General features: G+C 42.2%; 1 long non-coding RNA gene across 1 annotated transcript; it reads right to left on the bottom strand.

The window, feature by feature from the left end:
- Positions 1–446: 446 nt before the first annotated feature.
- On the bottom strand, positions 447–4,294 carry LOC119300665. Its single transcript, XR_005146551.1, has 3 exons — positions 3,868–4,294; positions 1,171–1,315; positions 447–756 (listed from the first exon to the last, which is right to left on the bottom strand). It is a non-coding gene; the product is annotated as an uncharacterized LOC119300665 (long non-coding RNA).
- Between the last annotated feature and the right edge of the window lie 6,614 nt (positions 4,295–10,908).

The following is a 10,908-nucleotide window of genomic DNA, read 5'->3' as shown; positions in this document are numbered from 1 at the left end:
GGCGAGGTGCACTACACCACGACACCCAAAGCAGCGTCAAACAATCTGTCGGCATAGGTCACCTAAGGCGACACATTTAGTGTCGGGAAAGACTTTTGCCGACAGAAAGGAGTTGTTGCCTATAGTCCTGCCGGGAAAAGTCTTTAGCGACAGATAAATCTATGCCGACGAACAGTTTGACTGGGTTGGTGAGGGCTATAGCAACAGACATGTCTTCAGCGACAGATCGTTTGACAGCGTGTTATACCGACAGATAGTGCAACGGCCGTTGCTACCCCGACAATTTCTCTATAAGTATGCTATGCCATCAGTCTTTGCGACCTCCAATAGTTTTGCCGACACATTTGCTGCCAGGGTCATACATTTCAGCACAAATGCAAATGCAACATATATTAACATGAAAATAAATTTAAAATATTCAATTCATGTTCACTTTGCAATAGATATACCAACAATTACACTCTTTTATTCATCACAAAATGCCATTGACCAACGCATTTATTCAACATATATAGAAGACCCATTAGTTTTCCTTGCTACAACCATTGAAAAAAATACTCAAGTCAACATACAAGTTGTGGCATGTTATAAAATATGGGCCTAGTTCATAAGAGACTTAAGTTCGATCACTCTACAAAACACTATGGAAGAGCCCAAGTCTTCGATCACCAAACCGACATCAACTTCCATTTAAAGAAAATACAATATGTAGAAAAGCCATAATATCTTCGACTTGATACTTCCCACCATTTGACCCTACAAAAGCACCATATGTTTGAGCAATATTATCATAGTACATTTTTTCAAACTTCTGAGTTACTCTTGAGTCCAAACAACCAAAAACAGAAGATGTACAACAAACTGGCTTGGTAGTGTTGTTATATGCATAAGTCAAAGCCCAAAACATAATAATCATTTAAATGAAGTGAAGAAAGCCAGTTACATGCACAATTATCAGGAAGCAGCAGTGAGCATATAGCCCAACTTTGTAGAAAATAAAGCATCATACCATCATTCAACTTCTTACAAACTCATGCGTACAAGTTCTTACAAACACATGCGTACAGATCCATGAGAGTATGCATGTTACATGAAATTAAAATATCAGAGCAAAGCATTAGATTGCAAACATCATACAATATACAACACATGCTTGGTGGAGGAGCTCACCTAGAGCTTAGGCCCTCTGCCCATCATCTTGGCAGAGGAGATGCATCTTGACACCACTCTGAATAAAATGTATGGTGATAAGCAAAGGGAAAGTCTAAGGAGTGAGGACAAGCGGAGAGCAGTCAAGGGATCCTGCTGCAAATTCCTGCACAAAAGGCAACCCTCTACTCAGTATTTGTAGATGCAGGTTCTGATCAAAGTTAATACACAAACCATCTGAGACCATCAGTTTCAGCTTACTCGAATTACGAAAAATGACCCATGAATAATACCTCACACATATATATGTAGTTATGTATTAGTCAGATCCACCGATTGACCAAAAATGGGAGCATGTTGTTTCACTTAAATAAATATATATACACATTTGTTTTGTTTGCTCAGTAGGCAAAAGGATAGTCCCTTGAAGGTACAATGCTAACTATCTGTTCTGAAATCAACGACAGCTGAGATAATGTTCCTGAAATTGATGATATGAAATGAGATCATATTGAGTAATAGGCAGCCACAACATAACCGAAATTATCAGCAAGCAAAAGCCACATTTCTGTTTTGAAGCAAGCAGACAAAATCTGTGAATAAATATGACAGTTTAGACATAAACTTGTTCAACCTAGATAGATCTAATGAGTTTCTTCCTCAATAAAAGATGCAACTAATGTTGTCTTTGTGTTCTATACCTAATGCAAGACTTAATTATTTTCTTAGAAGTACAAGGAAAGGGAATCGAGAAATTAGATCAAACAAGAGTGTACATTTCAGCACTCACTGATATTGTTAAGTTTCACTTTCAGGAACGAATTACAGACTGTAGATGTATTTCTTTTATCACCACAAATTTTCACATATGATGGGTATTGAAATAGTAGAAGACCTTGGATAGGGAAAAAATGTGTACTAATTGCAACAAATATATCTACAGTAGCTGCACCTGGATTTCAATTGCAATTTCGTTTAAAATACTTCACAAAACATGTGTGAACTATCAATTCATCAAGGCTTGGACTTTCAATCTGTTCGGAAATCATTGAAGACCTAAACTAGCAATTTGTGTTAATTTCTATGCTTTCATTTGTACTTTTAAAATTTACCATTCGTGGTTGTGGAAGTAGTACTATGAGCTTACTGGAATTATTACTCAAGTCTCAGTGCCTTTGGTCTCAGTTTTTACCTATGCTCTCTTCCTCTATTTCGTCAATCTTGCGTCAAGTGTACTTGTCCATGTGTGCTTTTTCTGTTTTGTGCAGCTCCTCTCCTATTTCAGTGAGCAAAACCATGCTATTAATGAGCCCTAACAAGTTCATAGAGGAAGACCAGATTGACTTTATTGACATGCTAATGAATCGGTAGTCAGCCTTTCTTGCTCAAGTGCTACAGTTTTCAGTCCCAACCAAGTATTGTATGTGCATAGAACTAGCGAGCAATGTATAATTAACATGCCACTGACCAAGGATTTTAGATTTTTTTGCAAAAATCAAGAATGAGCAGCGGACCGAGAATATTCAATTCAACTGCACATGGCTAGAACAAGAGGGCTATATTCAACTTACTAACTGAACTTCCGTACAAATAGGTATCTCCAAATAACTAATACGATCCCAGCCACTAGTCCAAGGATTTGAAACGACAATTAAGAATTGAACATATAAGATCCCAGCCAGTGGGCCTTCATAGGCTTGACGAGTGGATAATACAGATTTGGGTTCAGAATAGGTCGGCAGGATTTTTAATCGCAGGAAAATTTTACACGTGAAGCACACTTGCAAGACTTCGGATTAAAACATAATTAATCTATTCAGCCATTCAAAAAGAAGCTCAAGAAGTGTTTTTTTGAACCCCCCCTCAAAAAATTTAATCAACTGTTGCAGACAAAAAACAAGGAGGAATTATCACAGTATATCATTGACCTATATTTTTATACACATTTACTGCAGACTATCTTCTTTACAATTTTTCAAACTAACAACTAATAAACTGTCTTTCCCTCACAGAAAAGAACAAATAGACAATCTTTATGAACATTCCTTCCATCCATTTATATGTGTATATATATTGACTCAAATATATTTTCCTCACATGTGTCGCCATGGTTCTTCACATGAACTTCCTTTTCTTTGAGAAATTGTAGCGGTGCCAGTTTTTTTTGACATGATGCAGTGACCTAGAAGTGAACACACACACTAATAAAGTCATCGCTGCAATGCAAATATATGCTCTACTAACTAATGGGCATGCTTCAAGTTATTTTTCACAATCCCTGCAAGTATTGTCTCTGCGGCGATACAGTACGGCGGAAAAGCACATGTGTGTGAAGCCACACAAAAAGAAAATTAAAAAACCTGACAAAGACAAGCAAACACTATCATGTATATCCTTTACTTTTTTATGTCCATGTACTGATGTACCCCATACTATCTACAGCCTAATAATTTTGTGTATTGTGTCGATACTCCTTTCTTTAGGGGGTCAATACTACTCGCTGAGATGACTTACAATAGCAATTCCCATCCAACAAGTGACTGCTATTCATTGAGAAAACAGAACAACGCCACACCACTGATGCCATGACCTAGACCTGGAACCACCCGACTATAATCACGCAAGGCATACCATCAGATTATAAACCATTCACAATAAAATATGGACTCCATATAGCAACATACGAGAAGATAGGTAAGGAAAAAAACTGCATCTTACTTGTTGAGATCTGGAGGCGGGGCCGGGACAGGGGTCGCCGGTGGAGGAAGAAGAACGGCAGGCTGCTCCTCAACAGCAGTCGGTGCGGCGGATCCTCCGGCGTATGGTGCTGCTGTTCCCGGCGCGCGGCGGATCCTTGGTGGCGGACGGCGCTGCTGTTCCTCGGCGGCGGACGGTGCTCCTCCATCGCAGACGGCGCTGCTGCTACTTCGGACTAAGGGAAGGGAGGCCGGGGTCCAAGATGTGGTGGCGCGAGGGGACCGGCGGATGGTTTGTGGCGGAGGCGCGCAGGTTGGGAGCGGCGGCGCGGTCGGATTAGGGTTAGGGTGTGTGGGTGGCGAGATAGAGAGAGAGAGAGGTGAGATTGGGGATCGAACAGGTCGGGTTCGATGGGTCTGCTTTTTTCTTTTTTCTGGTCTAGTGCGAATCGGATGTTTGGCATGGCGTGCGCATGGCTCTCTCTGGGCGCCATATTTTTGGGACATGGGTTGAAGGAAAACGCCGACACTTTTTGTGTCCACATGAATTAGCGACACATAAATGGACGGCATTGTCTCCATCTACCGACATAAATTTTGATGGTGTTTTTATGAGCTTTGGCGACAGATAATGTGTCACTAACTTATAATAATACTAATATACTGTGTGTCGGTATAATTTGGGACAAAAAAGTGTCGGCGATTCTCACTTATACCAACAGATGCATGTCGTCTTTATAGTGTCGTGGTGTAGTGGTTGTTAATGTCATGCCCGCGGTCCGAGTCTGTGGCCGGCGGTGTCTCGTTGCCCTTGAAGAGAAACTTCCAGGCGTCTTCGTGAGTGGTTTCGAAGAGCCTTTTCAAGGTATGGTGCTTCTTCGGATTGAACTCCCATAGAGGGCGGCTTCGGCTTTGGCATGTGAGAATCCGGCGAACTAGCATCACCTGGATTACATCGACAAGCTTGATATCTTTGTCCACCATGCTTTGAACGCGCGTCTGCAGTGCTATCAGCTCATTTGGCGAACACCAGTTCGGGTTCTTCTCAACCCAGGAGGTGAGTTGCATGGGAGCACCGGAGTTGAATTCGGCAGCCGTGGCCCAGGTGGCGCCGCGGGGTTCTGTGATGTAGAACCACTGTTTCTGCCATTCCTTGACAGTCTCTATGAAAGTGCCTTTTGGCCAGGAGACATTGGTCAGCTTGCTCACCATGGCACCTCCGCACTCCGTGTGATGGCCATCCACCACCTCCGGCTTCATGTTGAAGACCTTGAGCCACAGCCCGAAGTGGGGATGGATGCGGAGGAAGGCCTCACACACGATGATGAACACCAAGATGTTGAGGAAAGAGTTCGGGGATAGATCATGGAAGTCTAGCCCGTAATAGAACATCAGCCCGCGGACGAAAGGGTGGAGTGGAAACCCTAGCCCGTGGAGGAAATGGGGGATGAATACCACCCTCTCATTGGGCTTCAGTGTGGGGACGACTTGCCCCTGGGCTGGAAGACGGTGTGCGATTTCCTTCGCCAAGTACCCGGCCGCCCGAAGCTCAGTAATGTCCTTCTCCTTGACGGAGGAGGCCATCCACCTGCCTTGACCTCCGGGTCCGGACAAGGTTGACTGCTTGCTCGAGTGGGAAAAAGATGAGAACTTGGGCGCTAGAGCTCAAGAGTGGAAGTGCAGAGGAAGAGAGAAGGCGTGGGAGAAGAAGGGGGAATCCTTATCCCCTTATAAAGGCAGTGAATATCGAACACCTCCCCACTCGCCCCGAAACTCGGCTATTCCCAAGGGCTGTGCGAACGGCACAATTGGGTTACCCACACTCGTATTGATGAGAATCCCGCAATAACGGGACACGATCTTTGCTTTGACAAGACGTGTCAATGGCAACTGCGTCTCAAAACGTGGAGCGGCAGACGAAAAACGGTTCGAAATTATGACCGGGCGGACATGATGTCATGTTGCAAAAAGTTGTCAGCGGATTGGACTCGTGGATTATTATATTCTCTTCGGTTGTGTGTGGTGTGTGTTACAGGTCCGGACACGACCATTACGTCCGAAGACCATCTTAGAGTTCGGAAGGAGGAACCCGCCTTGCAATGCCGAAGGCAGATCTACGCGTCGGATACCTTGTCATTGAAGCCAGGTTCAGGGGCTACTGAGGGAGTCCTGGACTAAGGGGTCCTCGGGCATCCGGCCTGTTAGCCATGGGCCGGACTGATGGGCTGTGAAGATACGAAGACCGAAGACTACAGCCGTGTCCGGATGGGACTCTCCTTGGCGTGGAAGGGGAGCTTTGCGATCGAATAAGTAGATTCCTTTCTTTGTAACCGACCTTGTGTAACCCTAGATCCTCCCGGTGTCTATATAAACCGGAGGACTTAGTCCGGAGGGGGGACAATCATTACCGTAGTCATACAGGCTAGGCTTTTAGGGTTTAGCCATCTCGATCTTGTGGTAGATCAACTCTTGTAATACTCATATTCATCAAGATCAATCAAGCAGGAAGTAGGGTATTACCTCCATAGAGAGGGCCCGAACCTGGGTAAACATCGTGTCCCTTGTCTCCTGTTACCATCGACCTTAGACGCACAGTTCGAGACCCCCTACCCGAGATCCGCCGGTTTTGACACCGACACTCCCAACAAGCAAAAGAAGAACAAGGAAATCTTTTTGGATTTTCTTTTTAATATTACTACTAATCATGCATGGAAAGTAAACTAGGTACAACTATTTTTTTTTGGTTTTTCTAAAGTTTTTTTCAAACACACAAGAAGAAAGTAAGAAAAATAAAATTTAAACATGGATGATACAATGAAAAATTGTGAACACTGACAAGATGAATAAGTGAGCATGAATGTAATGTTGGTGGGAAAGACGTACTCCCCGAAGCTTAGGCTTTTGGCCGATCAGAAGTCTGGATGGTAGTAGGGGTACTGAGGAGCGGGCATCCACTGATCCCACTGTTGAGACTCCTCCTCTGCCTCTGCAGCAGCCTGAGCGTAGGCAATGATGTCTGCATGCATGATCCTATATCCTCCCCTGGCAACAGAATCAAACAAAGCAGGAGAAGGCAGTGGAATAATATCACGAGTTTTAATGCTAAAAACTAGGTTATAAGGAATAGGAATGTCAAGAGATCTATCATCAGTAAAATGGTGGTGGTCCATGGCAGCATGGTCTAGGTAAACCTTAGTCAGAGGATAATCATATATGGCGTATCTCAACCTCGAAGTGAGCCGCCAAACGAGTAGCATAAATCCCACCATGAATTTTACCCTTGGATTTATTAAGGTGGAGGCGATGAGCCACAATAGCTCCCAAGCTATATGTGTTGTCACCTTCTAATGCACGACGCAAAACAGCAAGGTCTGGTGAGCTGAGCGCACCCACCTTCTCCCTAGCAAGCAAGCATTTTGCAATGAAAATAGCAAAGTAATGAACCGCAGGAAAATGCAAGCCAGCGGTAGTGATAACTGACACCCCTCTCTCATCTCCCACTGTCAAAGTGCGATAAAAGGTCTCAAACTCCGCCGGCCTAGGCTCGGCTAAGCTCCCATCAGAAGGGATCATGCATATGTTACAAAATTCAGTAAGTGGTATATGATGGTTTTCAGCATATAAATCAAAACTCACTTTAGGAGGATTATTCCTGGGCAGGAAAGTAAAACTTTGAACAAAGATGTTTGTGAGGATTTGGCGCTGTTCACACTCATCTGTGATGAAGTCGGTGAGGCCAACATTAGCAGCATATTGTGTGAACTCCTGAAGGATTTCAGCCTCTTCCAGGAATGGGGTGTGTGGCCATTCACACGGCCGTACTTCTGCCAACCTCCAAGGATGAAGATCACTATCAGATGACTCCCCAATAACACCCTTGGAGTTCTTCTTAGAGCCAAACTTCCTAAAGATATTCATGGTTTTCCTATGAACAAAATTCTGAAATTTATTAGCCCACAAAATTTTCTCAACAAAACTTCACAAAAATGATATCAACTACTCATAGGGATACATAGAGGCCATAGCAAGCATTCAAACTACTTAGAACACTAAGAATTCAACATGCAAGCTCATCTACAACAACACCAAGAGTAGCTAATTATTCAAAATATAAACCACTAAAACAAAAACTAATTGGACAAAGGGTGGAGTCACATACCAAGCAGCAATCCCTCAAAACAGTTTCGGAAATGGAGCTTCGAGCAAAGAAATGGAAATCCGCGGGTTTGAGAGCAAGAACACGGGAGAGAGAGCAATGGATTTTTTTCTGGAGGTAGGTGATGATGTGGTATAAATAGATAAGTGAGGGGTCCTACATGGAGACCACAACCCACCAGGGCGCGCCTGGGGGTCCTGGCACGCCCAGGTGGGTTGTGCCCACCTAGTGCACCTCCCTCTGATGTTATTTGCACCAAAAATTCAAAAATATTCAGAAAAAATCGTATCAAATTTTCAGGGCATTCTGAGAACTTTTATTTTTGGGTCATTTTTTATTGCACGGGAAAATCAAAAAACAAGCAAAACATGGCATTTTATTTTATTTAACAAATAAAAATAGAGAATAAAAAGTAGGGACAGAAGGTAATGCTTACTAAATTCGTCAACTTCATACCGCTCAAAAATGATCCATTAATAAGGTTGATCAAGTCTTATTAACAACCACTTCCGATTAGCATGAAACCAAAGAACTTTCATAAATCACTTAGTTACCAGAATGGGGATATGCATGTCCCAAACAATAAGCATTTCATATTTCTTTTTGACAGTAGGTAGAGGTATTTGAAAACTTCCAATAGTGATTGTCGGAGATTTTTCAATAACATTAGTACCATTCACTTGGAATTGTTTCTTCGGAAAGAGCACTGTATGCTCATTACCATTGATATGAAAAGTGACCTTGCTTTTATTGCAATCAATAACAGCCCCTATAGTATTCAATAAGGGTCTACCAAGGATAATCGACATGTTGTCGTGCTCGGGCATCTCAAGTATAAGAAAGTCAGTCAAAATAGTAACATTAGCAACAACAACAGGCACATCCTCACAGATACCGATCGGTATGGCAGTTGATTTGTTAGCCATTTGCAAAGATATTTCAGTAGGTGTGAGTTATTAAAATCAAGTATTTTATATAAAGAGAAAGGCATAACACTAACACCATCTCCTAAATCACACAAAGCAGTTTTCACATAATTCTTTTTGATAGAGCAAGGTATAGTTTCCCGGTTCTCCAAGTTTTTTAGGTACTCCATCTTTAAAAGTATAATTAGCAAGCATAATGGAGATTTCAGCTTCCAGTATTTTTCTCTTATTTGTGATGATGTCTTTCATATACTTTGCATAAGAAGGCATTTTCAAGATATCAGTCAAGCGAGTATGCAAAATACTGGCCTCAACATTTCAGCAAAGCGTTCAAATTCTTCATTGTCATTCTTTTTATTGGACTTAGGTGGAAAAGGCATAGGTATTTGAACCCACAGTTCTCTTTCTTACCTTGTTTTCTAGCAATGAAGTCTCTTTTATCATACCTTTTATTCTTAGGTTGTGGGTTATCAAGATCAACAGGTGGTTCTATCTCAACATCATTGTCTGGTTCTTTATTATTTGGTTGAGTGTCTTCATGAACATCAACATTATCTTTTTCATCATCACTAGGTGAGTGTTCATTACCAGACTGAATTTTAGCATCAGAGGTAGAAACTTCATTATCATTGTTAGGTGGTTTTTCTATTTCAGGTTCACTAGGAGCATGCAAAGTCCTATCATTTTTCCTTTTATTTTCCTTTTTAGAAGAACTAGGTGCACTAATGTTAGCTCTTTGTGAATCTTGTTCAATTCTTTTTGGGTGTCCCTCAGGATAAAGTGGTTCCTGAGTCATTTTACCTCTTCTAGTTGCAACTCTAACAACAAAGTCATGCATATTATTATTCATTTCATCAAGCAATTCTATTTGAGATTTAGCAACTTGTTCTAACTGAGTTTGAACCATAGAAGCATGTTTTCCAACACCTCTAACATCATTTGATATTCTAAATAATAAGTCACTCAAGCAAGCAATCATACCAGAATTGTATTTCAATTGTTTCATAACATTTGCATTGAAGTGATCTTGTTTTCAATAATTTTCAAACTCATAAAGGCATTGGCTAGGATGCATATTGTGAGGATTATCATTATCATTGAATTTCATAAGAGAATTTACCTCTACCACCTTAGGCGGTGGTGGTGTGTTAAGCCCATGTATTTCTTCAATAGGAGGTAAATTTTTAACATCCTCAGCTTTAATACCTTTTTCCTTAAATATAATGTAGCTCCAGTTCATCAATATAATGTAGGCATGTATTCCGTAAATAGTCATACATGCTTATGGAAAGAACTTGCATGACATCTTTTGTCCTACCCTCCCGTGGCAGCATGGTCCATATTGGAAATTAAGTGATATTAAGGCCTCCTTTTAATAGAGATACAGAACAAAGTATTAACACACGATGAATACATGAACTCCTCAAACTACGGTCATCACCGGGAGTGGTCCCGACTATTGTCACTCCGGGGTTGCCGGATCATAACACGTAGTAGGTGACTATAACTTGCAAGATCAGATCTAGAACATGAATACAATGGTGATAACATAAACGGTTCAGATCTGAAATCATGGCACCCGGCCCAAAGTGACAAGCATTAAGCATGGCAAAGTCATAGCAACATCAATCTTAGAACATAGTGGATACTAGGGATCAAGCCCTGACAAAACTAACTCGATTACATTATGAATCTCATCCAACTCCTGACCGACCAACGAGCCTACGAAGGAATTACTCACTCCCGGTGGGGAGCATCTTGGAAATGGCGATGGAGAAGGGTTGGTGATGACGAAGAATGAAGATCCCCTTCTTCGGAGCCCCAAACGGACTCCAGATCTGGCCTCCCGATGGAGAACGGGAGGTGACGGCGGCTCCGTCTCGTGGATCGTGATAATTCTTTCTCCCCGATTTTTTCTGGAAAAATTGGATTTTATAGCGTCGGTTTCAGGGTCTGCGGGGCCCCCAGGTGGGGGGGGGGG

Source organism: Triticum dicoccoides, chromosome 5A, assembly GCF_002162155.2.
Source record: "Triticum dicoccoides isolate Atlit2015 ecotype Zavitan chromosome 5A, WEW_v2.0, whole genome shotgun sequence".
Classification (NCBI taxonomy): domain Eukaryota; kingdom Viridiplantae; phylum Streptophyta; class Magnoliopsida; order Poales; family Poaceae; genus Triticum; species Triticum dicoccoides.
Note: the sequence above shows the minus strand (reverse complement) of the source record. Positions and strands in the feature narration are given on the sequence as shown.